This window comes from Helianthus annuus, chromosome 13 (genome assembly GCF_002127325.2).
Source record: "Helianthus annuus cultivar XRQ/B chromosome 13, HanXRQr2.0-SUNRISE, whole genome shotgun sequence".
Classification (NCBI taxonomy): domain Eukaryota; kingdom Viridiplantae; phylum Streptophyta; class Magnoliopsida; order Asterales; family Asteraceae; genus Helianthus; species Helianthus annuus.
Window position 1 is genome coordinate 75,085,577 of NC_035445.2, and position 11,654 is coordinate 75,097,230.

General features: G+C 37.8%; 1 long non-coding RNA gene across 1 annotated transcript; it reads right to left on the reverse strand.

Moving 5' to 3' along the window:
* Positions 1-8,977: 8,977 nt before the first annotated feature.
* Positions 8,978-10,512, reverse strand: LOC118485642. Its single transcript, XR_004877205.1, has 3 exons — positions 10,155-10,512; positions 9,572-9,650; positions 8,978-9,016 (listed from the first exon to the last, which is right to left on the reverse strand). It is a non-coding gene; the product is annotated as an uncharacterized LOC118485642 (long non-coding RNA).
* Between the last annotated feature and the right edge of the window lie 1,142 nt (positions 10,513-11,654).

Below are 11,654 nucleotides of genomic sequence, written 5' to 3' on the forward strand. Positions count from 1 at the left end.
CACCTACCCAGTTAAATGCACCCATATGCCCCTCACATGAGGGGCAAAATTGTCAATACCTTTTCCCCTACCATTTCGCTCCAAAAATTGTGAAGACATGACAGATGTTGATTTATCTTCTTCAACAAGACATAACAGATGGAGTTTCTCCTAATTTGTTGAAGCAAGTGAAATCCTAATTTGTTCACACCATTTTTACCCATGATCTTACATCTCAAACATATTTTGAACATCATTCGATTCAGAGACGAAGAACTTGTTTCGAATGAACAAAGACAAAGAACTTATTTTAGACAAAGAACAAACATGAACGATGAATAAAGACAAAGAACCGAGTAACCCTAGCCGCAAACGCGCCTTGATTTTTGATGATACATCTTAACTTTCAGATCCACGTGATTGTGTAATTAGTTCTCAGTTTAATTGTGCAGAAATTGATTGTGTATTATTACAATTTTTAGTTTCATTTAGATTTCTTGAAGATGGTATATGATTTGGTTATTGTGAAATGGTATTATAAAGATGGTAGATCTGGAAGATGGTCATGAACTTGAACATGAAGCACCGATTTGGTTTGGGGGGTATGAAATTTTTGTGCACCGGTTTGTTTTGGGGGATATGAAATTCTCGTGCTTGCTGACAAAATAAGAAATAAAAAAAATTCTTAAGCTTGTTGTCACACCCTTATTTTTCTACGTGTCACCGGTGGGCCCGATGGGGAGTATCGTGACGTAGTTGATATGATCATAGTCAAACAACACAAATTTAAAATGCACAGCGGAAGCAAAAAGATAGATTTATTTCAACCGAATAAATATTGTAATATTAAGTATCATAAACAGTTGAAATAGATCCACAGGCGGATCAAAAGAAAAAGGAAACTTGTTCAACAGATTTATTTGCATCCAAGCTTGCGAGACTCTAAAAGATGCTAAGGAGAGGCCAGCCTATTACGCGTAGTACCTGCACTTAACCTTTTTGGGAAAATACGTCAGTTTACACTGGTAAATACAATTTAACTGACTCATTTTGAAAATGTTTAAAATTGATTTGAATGCACATGGCACAAAAAGATTTTTTTTTATAACTTGGGATAATTATTTGAATATAATACTTGTAAAGAATTACATGTTTGTTATGCGTTCAGTTGCCCGGTTCGTGCCGGGTTAAAGATTAATAAATACACCACATGATATAGTCCCGCGGCGGGAAACCAACGGTTATACCTTAATAAATGTAAATGCACTGACGGGTGTACGCCTACACCAGTGTGCTAAGGTCGTGGCCATTCTATGAATGATGCCAAGGATATCCGGGACATGGTCATTAAACTCCCAAAGGCGTAAAACAAACAAAACAAATTTTTAAACGAGTCATCTTGATAATACTTAACCACCAATCGATTAAGGTCAAATGCCCGACCAAACGGTATTTTATATACCGTACCCCAAGCCCGTATAAGGGAAAATAAGTTAAAAGTATTTACCTGAGCAAGTATAGTCACAATAAGCAAGTGCAAATAGCTTTTACTGGATCTCCTATTCTGGAACGAAGGTTTATAATAACCTATTAGAATCCTAACGGGTCTTTTAATTTAGCCTAAGCTTAGACCGGTTAGTCTTAAAGAAAGATACGGTTCAAACGCATAATTAAGCGAAGACCGTTTTAGAATGTGGTTTTGACCCGACAAGCTTGCATGCTTGTTTAATGTGGGTAACTTAAACACATTCTGGATTTTAAGACAATAATGATATAGTTTAACCCGCTTCGGCTAATAAACGTAAACAAGTTACACAAGCCGATCCGAACGCGAAAGTGCGTAACGGGTAACCATATGAATCATATATAAGTTTTCTGAGTTAATATGCACTAAATATGTTGTGACATCAGTAAGATATCTTCTATTATGCCCAAAATGATTTTAAACACAAACTATGCCTCACAAGGGCATTTTGGTCATTTTAAAGGGTATAAAAGAGTTTAATTTGTAATCTGAGTTACAGGTCTGATTTATTTAGTAAATATATACTTAATTTAATAAGTTATAATAGTAGGTTATCACATATATGTGAAATTTATTAATTATAACCATATTATGCACCGTAGGGGCATTTTGGTAATTTCACATAAGCCTAAAAGGTCAAAACTGAAAATCTGAGTTTAAAATCTTTGTTTACTGTTATAATTATTGAATATATCAGTAGGTATCAAACCTTATATATATAAACTAGTTTTGATACATACTATGTCGTTAAAATGCTTAAAAAGGCGATTTGGAGCCATTTCCGGGTTTTGAATAGAAAGCTGATAATTTTAATATTCCAGAAGGCTCAAAATAATTTATTTATCATAATGAATCAGTAGAAAAAGGTTTGGGGTCAAAAGGATTTATAAAACTCATTTTATAACCAAAAAGGGTAAAACCGGCATTAACCGAAACAAGCTTAAAATTCTAAGTTATGCTCATCCTAAAAATAAATAAAAATCTCTAAAAATCCCAAAATATTATTTTATATCAGTAGGTAAAAAGTTTGATATTATAATTTGGGTTTAGATAGGCTATATGCTAATTACGCCAATTAATCACTAAGAATGCTTCTAATTACGCTAATGAGCATAACTCTAAATCTAGACTTCAAGCTGATGTAAAATTTAAGGTACAAGTTTATAAATCAGTAACTAAGGTGTCTACTCTTTTATATTTTCAAATATCATAATTTAAGGTGGAAAGGGCATAATAGTCAACATTTAGGCAATTAATAGAAACTTGCATAATAATTAGACAACTAATGAACCAAGCCATATAATCATAGAGGGTTATCTAACATGTAACTAGGTCCAAAAGAAGCTCCAAGGCAATCCTAAACTTGGCTTAAACGGGTCAGAACTGAAAGTCAAAGTGAAAGTCAAACTATGCGACTTTCAGTTCCAAACCGAGTCTAAACTGAAAATTGTCGAGTTGAACATGTTTAGACATGTTCTTAGATTAATTACCAAGTTATATTAATGATAAAACAGGCTGTATGGATCCTACATTGCTAATTATGTTTTTATTTGAAATAAAGCTTTATGTTGACTTTTTGTAATTAGCTTTGACCCGACAATTGACATAGTTAGAGTGGGAATCTGAGGATACCCTTTTAAGGGTTTATTACCCACATAATTACCTACTTATAGGTATTTTTAATTCGAGATTTGACTGGATAATTATAGCTTAATCTCGAAGTCAAACCTCAATTACGACGGTTTGACTTTTAGCTAATTAATTAAGCTAAACTGAATTAAAGAGGATTAAGGACACTTACAAGAGTCCTAAGTATGCTTAGAGATCCTAAGAAGGTTTGATGCTGATCAGAGGAGCTCCAGAAATGCTTGGAATAAGTTGTAAATGAGCAAGTGCCAAGTTCACAACTTGTTCTCCTTATGTAGTGAACTCCATTGCACAAGATCATGCCAAAATAGTCTATATATGTTGCAAGATCATCCCAGGTGTCCCTATGTTGCTATATACCAGTTACCAAGCCCCTGTTTTCGAAAACCACACTAATAAGGCGGTGTAACAGGCTGAACAGGCAGCTGTCCAAAACCTGCTGCCAGCGACAGGCTTACGGACCGTAAGCTGAAGCCTTTGCGGTCCGTAAGCACCTCCTTGCGGACCGTAAGCTTATACAGATACGATCCGTAACCGACCCTAGTCTGATGCGCCCAGATATGATCCTTGCGGATCGTAAGCTTAAAGTCATACAGTCCGTAACCGATGACCAGAATCCAAAATTTTTGCAACTTTCAAGCATTGACCATGCAAGTTTGTAGTCTCCGAATCTTGGGTCCTTTAATCAGTATGGGGACCATGTAGTCAGCCATTGCATGTCTAGCCATGCACTTACAACTTTTGGGATCTAGTGGGAGGTTTTGAAATGACGGAAATATCAAGAATTCACAATGGACATGAATTAATTTAAGTTCAATTCTTTTAATCAAGAATCTAAATTTCCTGAATGTTGTAGTAACATTCTAAAGAACCCAATTTCCATATAAAAATGGAATTTATCTATTTAAGAACAACCGGCTAATATATCAGATGTTTATCATATCGATTTAAGGTCTTGGGATTTACAACTTGGGTCGCTCAGAGGTATTTTAATAACATATCGCCCTTCTTAAATCCTACCATATATCTTTTATTTGATCCGGGTTCCTGACACGTTTGTCTTACATGACACGTGTCTTTATTTTATTGGGTATGATTTTACGAGTTGTTATATCCTCACCCCCTTAAAAGAAATCTTGACCTCGAGATTTACGGAAACAATTGAGGGTATTTTTCTTTCATCGTGGACTCTAACTCCCACGTATATTCGGGACCTCTACGAGCATCCCATTTGACCTTTACAATAAGTACATGCTTCCTCTGAAGCTTCTTAACCTGTCGATCCTCAATCGACAAAGGTTTTTCCACAAATTTCAAGCTCTCATCTATGTGCACATCCGTGTGTGGTATGACTAGCGATTCATCAGCCAGACATTTCTTCAGATTGCAGACGTGGAATACATTGTGAATACCATTGAGCTCTTCAGGTAAGTTTAACTTATAAGCCACGGTTCCTACGCATTCGATGATCTCAAATGGTCCTATATATCTCGGGCTTAACTTACCTTTCTTACCAAATCGCATCAGCCCTTTCCAGGGTGATACCTTAAGCAGAACTTTATCACCAACCTCAAACTTCAGAGTTTTTCGCCTTTTATCCGCATAGCTTTTCTGCCTATCCCTGGCAGCGTTCAGGCGGTCACGAATCTGGAAAATCTTGTCTGTTATTTCAAAGACTAGTTCAGGACCTGATAACTGAGCTTCTCCTACTTCTGCCCAACAAATAGGCGTTCTGCATTTTCTACCATATAATGCCTCAAAAGGCACGGCCTGAATGCTGGTATGGTAGCTATTATTATAGGAGAACTCAACCAAGAGTAGATGCTTATCCCAACTACCACCTAAATCAATCACACATGCACGTAGCATGTCTTCCAGAGTTTGAATGGTACGCTCACTCTGCGCATCCGTCTGAGGATGGTAAGCCGTACTGAAGTTTAAACGCGTGCACAAAGACTGTTGGAAACTTTTCCAAAAGTGTGACGTGTATCTGGTATCTCTGTCAGATATAATAGCAATTGGTACTCCATGCAGAGATACAATCTTATCAACATACAATTGGGCTAACATGTCAGAACTGTAAGTTTCCTTAATGGGTAGGAAATGTGCTGACTTAGTCAGTCTATCTACTATCACCCATATAATATCATTTCCTTTCCTCGTTTTTGGCAACTTGGTGATGAAATCCATCGTCACCATTTCCCATTTCCAAGTGGGAATTTCAGGCTGTTGTAGCAAACCTGATGGCTTTTGATGTTCAGCTTTGACTTGAGCACAGGTCAAGCATTTGGCTACATAGGCAGCTATAGACTTTTTCAAGCCTATCCACCAATAGTTTGCCTTCAAATCCTGGTACATCTTATCAGCTCCAGGATGAATGGAATATTTGGAACTGTGGGCTTCCTGAAGGATGACATCCTGAAGTCCTCCATAAACATGAACCCATATTCTTCCATTTAATCTCAGGATTCCGTCCTTGCCATAGGATAACTGTTCTTTAGTTACTCCTAGCTTTTCATCCGGATAGTTAGCTTCCAAAACAGCTTCCTTTTGGGCAGCTAACAACCTTTTGTTCAAGCTGTTCTTTATCTCAATGCTTTTGGCGTTGATTCTTATAGGCTTCACTCTTTCCTTTCTACTTAAGGCATCAGCGACTACATTTGCCTTGCCTGGATGGTATCTTATTTCGCAATCATAATCATTCAAAAGTTCCATCCAACGTTGCTGCCTCATATTTAAATCCTTCTGATTGAACAGTTGCTGAAGGCTTTTGTGATCATAATAGATCACACACTTAGTTCCATACAGATAATGCCTCCACAGTTTTAGTGCGAATACAACGGCACCCAGCTCCAAGTCATGGGTGGTGTAGTTCTTTTCGTGCACCTTTAACTGTCGTGAAGCATAGGCAATGACCTTGCCTTTTTGCATAAGCACACACCCCATCCCGGTGTGTGATGCATCACAATACACAACAAACTCTTCAATCCCTTCAGGCAAAGTCAGTACTGGAGCGTTGCTCAACTTCTGCTTCAAAATATCGAAGGATTCTTGCTGCTTAGGCCCCCAATCAAACTTGCTATTCTTGCGAGTGAGAAGAGTCAGGGGTGCTGCAATTCTTGAGAAGTTTTCAATAAAGCGTCTGTAGTATCCTACCAATCCTAGGGAACTGCGAATCTCCGTAGGCGTCTTCGGCTCTTTCCAGTTCATGATAGCTTCAATCTTAGCGGGATCTACTTGGATACCATGCTCACTAACAACATGTCCTAGGAATTGGACTTCACGAAGCCAGAACTCACACTTAGAAAATTTGGCATAGAGCTTTTCTCGATGAAGCAATTTCAGAATGCAATAGAGATGCTTCTCGTGGTCAGCTTGACTCTTCGAGTAGATGAGGATGTCATCGATGAATACAATGACGAATTTATCCAGATAAGGCTTGTAGACGCGATTCATGAGATCCATGAATGCGGCAGGTGCATTAGTGAGCCCAAAAGGCATCACTAGGAACTCGTAATGACCATAACGAGTCCTAAATACAGTCTTGTGTACATCTTCATTTTTAACCTTTAACTGATGATAGCCTGACCTCAGATCAATCTTGGAAAAGTAGCTTACTCCTTGTAGCTGATCGAACAGATCGTCGATCCTGGGCAAAGGATACCTATTCTTGATAGTGACCTTATTAAGCTCACGGTAATCGATACATAAACGCATCGACCCATCTTTCTTCTTGACAAACAAGATTGGTGCTCCCCATGGAGACGAGCTAGGTCTAATGAAACCTTTGGCTAGCAAATCATCTAACTGCGTCCTCAATTCCTTCATCTCTGTTGGTGCCAACCTATAAGGTGCTCTTGCAATAGGCGCTGCTCTTGGAATGATGTCGATTCTGAACTCTACTTGTCTATCTGGTGGCAAACCGGGTAGTTCTTCAGGGAAAACTTCAGGGTATTCAGAAATGACTGGGATATCTTCAAGCTTGGGCTTCTGCTCATCAAAAGTCACTTGTGCCATATAAATGACACAACCCTTCTTCAAGCATTTAGATGCTTTGAGCATAGACACCTGCTCGGGTAACCCGTACTGGGTATCTCCTTGGATGGTAAGTGGCTCACCAGATGGAGTCTTAATCACCACTTGCTTCTTATTGCATACAATCTGGGCTTGGTTATGTGATAACCAATCCATGCCTATTACTATATCAAAACCGGCTAGCTTAAAGGGAAGCAGGGACAAAGGAAAAGAGTGGTTCCTAATGGATATAAAACATCCATCTAGCACAGTTGAGGCTGTCTCTAAGGTGTCATCAGCTAATTCCACTTCATATTTCACATTTAATGCTTTAACATGCAATTTTAATAATTCACAAAACTTATTATCTACGAACGACTTATCAGCTCTTGAATCAAAAAGTACTCTGGCGTAGACATCATTAATTAGGAAGGTACCTGTTATCACATTGTCGTCCTGAACAGCTTCCTTCGCATCCATGCGGAAGACCCTTGCATTGGTCTTCTTTCCTTCCTCAGCTTTCTTTGCAAACTTTGGGCAATTTGTCTTAATCTGCCCTTTTTCATTGCAACTATAGCACGTTGCATCTTTGATCTTCTTACAATCTAGGGTCTTGTGCTCAGAAGATTTGCAAATCCCACATGTCTTTGGCTGAGACTAGGATTTCGACTCAAACCTGCACCTCGCAAAATGGTGCTTCTTATAAACTTTACATTTGGGCTTATCACCCGATTGATGACCGTCTTTCTTAGATCCAGACCCCTTCTTGTGGTCATTGTTTCCCTTGTGCTTCTTATCTGATCGTCATAAGTTGTCATCCTCACGCTTTCGTTTCTCAGTGTCAGTATTCCTCAGCGATCTCTGCCTGACCGCGTCCAGAGTGAGGGACAAGGATATATCAGCTACAGACCTGAATGTAGTTGGCCGAGAGGCCTTCACACTTGCCTTTATCTCTGGGGCTAAACCCCCAATGAAACGAGCTATTCTTTTGAGTTCCGGGGTCACGAGATAAGGAACCAACCTTGACATAGTATTAAAACTCGTGAGGTAGGCTTGGCAATCCAGGTTTTTCATCAACAATGACAGAAAATCAGACTCAATCTTTTCAACCTCATGCTGAGGGCAGTAGTTTTCCTTGATCAATGACACAAACTGTTCCCAAGACATTTTGTACAATGGGATTTTCCTTGTAGCTTGGATCAAGGACCTCCACCAAGCTAAAGCCTCACCCTTAAAAGATTGAGATACAAACTTCACAATGTCCCTTTCAGCACACCCACTAATATCTACCACAGTGTCCACTTCATCCAACCAAGTCATGCAATCCACTGCCCCTTTCTCCCCAGTGAAATCCCGGGGCTTGCAAGAAACAAAGTATTTATATATGCAACCTTTGGTACGTGGTGCATTATCAAACACTATCTTCTTGGAGGGAACACTGTTTTAGTTTGAAGAATGTCGATCATCATCTTTCTTTGGTTCCTCTTTCTTAGGCTTAGGTTAAATAGAGGGTGGCTTGCTGTGAGCTTCAGAATGAGTCTTAGGCTTGGAATGCGGTGTAGATAGGGTCCTACTTCGAGTCCCACTAGACTCGCTATTCTGCCGATCCAAAGCCCTTGTAACAGCATTATCTGTCACACCCCAACCGATGGCGGAAACATCGGGATGAGACGAACAAATTGCTCAAAACAACATAACACTAAATGTGACAATATAAATTAAATCATTTTATTAAAACTAAAGAATAATACATTGTTTCAAATAGTAAACATATATTCAAATATTGTTTAATTGCTAAAATGGGTATCTAAAGCCATCCTAGCTTGTTTCTTGATCATCTTGACTAGCAACCTGCAACATGTATTAAAATAACATCAACAAAAAAATGTTGGCGAGTATACAAGTTTGGTACGTAGCATAGTAGAATAAAATAGTTTAAGTACTCGTATTCAACATGAACCACATAATACAAGTTACTAATATGCTGGAACAGTGTCACTATATGTCAACCCAAGTTTCCAACGCAAACATCCCAAGACTCACTCAAGGGCGGTGCGTAAATAAGTATAAGAAGTTTAACAAGTCTCACAAGTTTCCAACGCAACCACCCCAAGACTCACTCAAGGGCGGTGCGTAAATAAGCATAAGAAGTCTAACAAGTCTCACAAGTTTAACAAGTTTAACAAGTTTAACAAGTCTAACAAGTTTAATAAGTTTAACAAGGTTAATGAGCATATAGACACGAAAAGTTTACCTAGCATACGAGATTAACAAGCATCAAATTGTGTCATGTTTAAAATGGATAGAGTGCGCATATAACAAGTTTCAAGTGTTGTGTAATTTGAATATGTAATACATGTTGCACCCAAATGTGTTTAAAACGAAAATGGGATCGAGTATACTCACAGTGGTTGCGTTGCGATTTCTTTGTAAGTAACGCACGAGTAATAGATTGGAAAAATCCAAAGGAACGGAAGTAATTACCCTAAGAGTCAAATGTCACATAACCATCAAATTAATATTTATATGTTAATTTAAAATCCCTAACAATTAACGTCTACAAATTATTCAATTAAATTTTATAATTCATTTCATTAGTTTACCATATAATGTCATGAAAGAAATAAACTATTAACTATTTATGTTATAAATAAATTTAGAGATTTGATAGAAAAAGAATAAAATAAAAAAAATGAAAATTAGTAATTATCTATTTTATTAAAGGGATTTAAGGGTTTTAGTATATATAAAGAAAAAAGAAAACATGGATTTTAAGGGGCATGAAAGTTGTTAGAAAGAAAACTGTATATATTAAAACTGTATATATTAAAACGAAAATAATGTCGCGTAAGGGTCGTGCCCGGGGTTTCGAACTCATGTTTTTGAATTTTGTTTCATTTACACATTTTTAACTTGCAGATCCTTTCATTTTAGATGCAACTTAAATAACAGTTCACTTTGACAATTGAATGGACAAACAGAATTATACCGAAACGATGAAGACGTGAATCCCGACGTAAGCTTCAATGTCGATACGAGTTCTCCGGCGACTTGCGGGTTCCTCCGATAGAATCTTTGGACTCCGATGGGTTTGCAAAGAGGCGTGGTAGATGAACAGAGAAGGATTATGTGAATTGTTTATAACTTTCGGTGAACATGGTTTCGAATGATGGCGAAAACGTGAATTCCGGCTCACCGGCGGCGTCTAGACTTCTCCGACGGGTTGGAGCTCCGTTGTCGAGCAGACACAAGGAAGAGAGGGTGTAAAATGGTGTTGCGCAATGTGTGGTGTGAGTCGAGATGATGTGAGGGTGTGGTTTCGGTTGGAGGAGGGTAGCGGTATTTATAGGGTTGATCGATGGGTCGGAATAATGGAAAGATCGGTTAAAAATGGTAACCGGCAATCAATCCGGGATTGATTATCGGACAGGTTGTCGGCAGCGATGTAAGAGAAGAAGACACGGATTGGTCAACACGTTTCTGTGATTTGGCGGCAATGGTTTCAAACAGCGAAATTTTCGCTTACTTAAATAATAAAGGAAATGATGATAGCCATATATGGATCAAGTGGTGGAGCGGTTGGTCAGTTGTTTGTTGAGTGGGTGAATCCGGGTTCGACTCCCGCGGTTCACGTTTTTAGTTTCCTATTTTGTTTTAAAGTTACCACTAATTACAACCGGCCCCCTTCCATAATTCTTAACTGAACTAACTTAACTAATTAATTGGGTTAACTTGTTTGTTTATAAAATAAAAGAATTAAACATTTAATTGTAAATTTAATTTATTAAACTAATAGTTAAATAAATAACCGTGTTGATAATTATATTTAAAAAAAAAATCTTTCGACGTTCATTTAATTCGCGAACAATTTTCGAGTTTCAAGGATTAGGATTCGAATATCAAAACGGGTCAGATTTTGGATATCCGTTTTTGACGGATGTTACATTATCAACTAGTGCTTGCAGTTCTGCACCAGTCAGCTGTATCCTAGCATTATCGTGGTTTTCCACCGGATGACTGTTTACCTCATCCAACCCAGCCATGTAGCTTCAATTGCTACATATAGAAAAATAATGGGCAAGGTTTTATTTAGAAGCTTTTACAGTATTTTATGATTTATTAACCATGGTTTTAATAGCCATTTTTGGTTAATTCGTTAATTATTTATATGTTCAGGACCTTTATTATAATCCTATATTTTAATTTAATAATAGCACAAAAGGGCATAGTCATATAGACAAATTTAATTTATAAACCAAGACTTTTACGGAGTCAAGGTATTAAGGCTTTAATCAAAGTTCATTGCCTTATTCTAGACAGGGAGTTATAAGCTACTACTGTCTTTAGTCCAAAAAGGACATTAGTTATAGCTGGTAGGCACTTTATCCTTAAGGGATGATTATATAATTAAGGGAATTTAAGACAACCCAATTAAAAAATGACCTATGTGATTTTATCGCATCACAGTTTGTCATGAATGTTAACATGC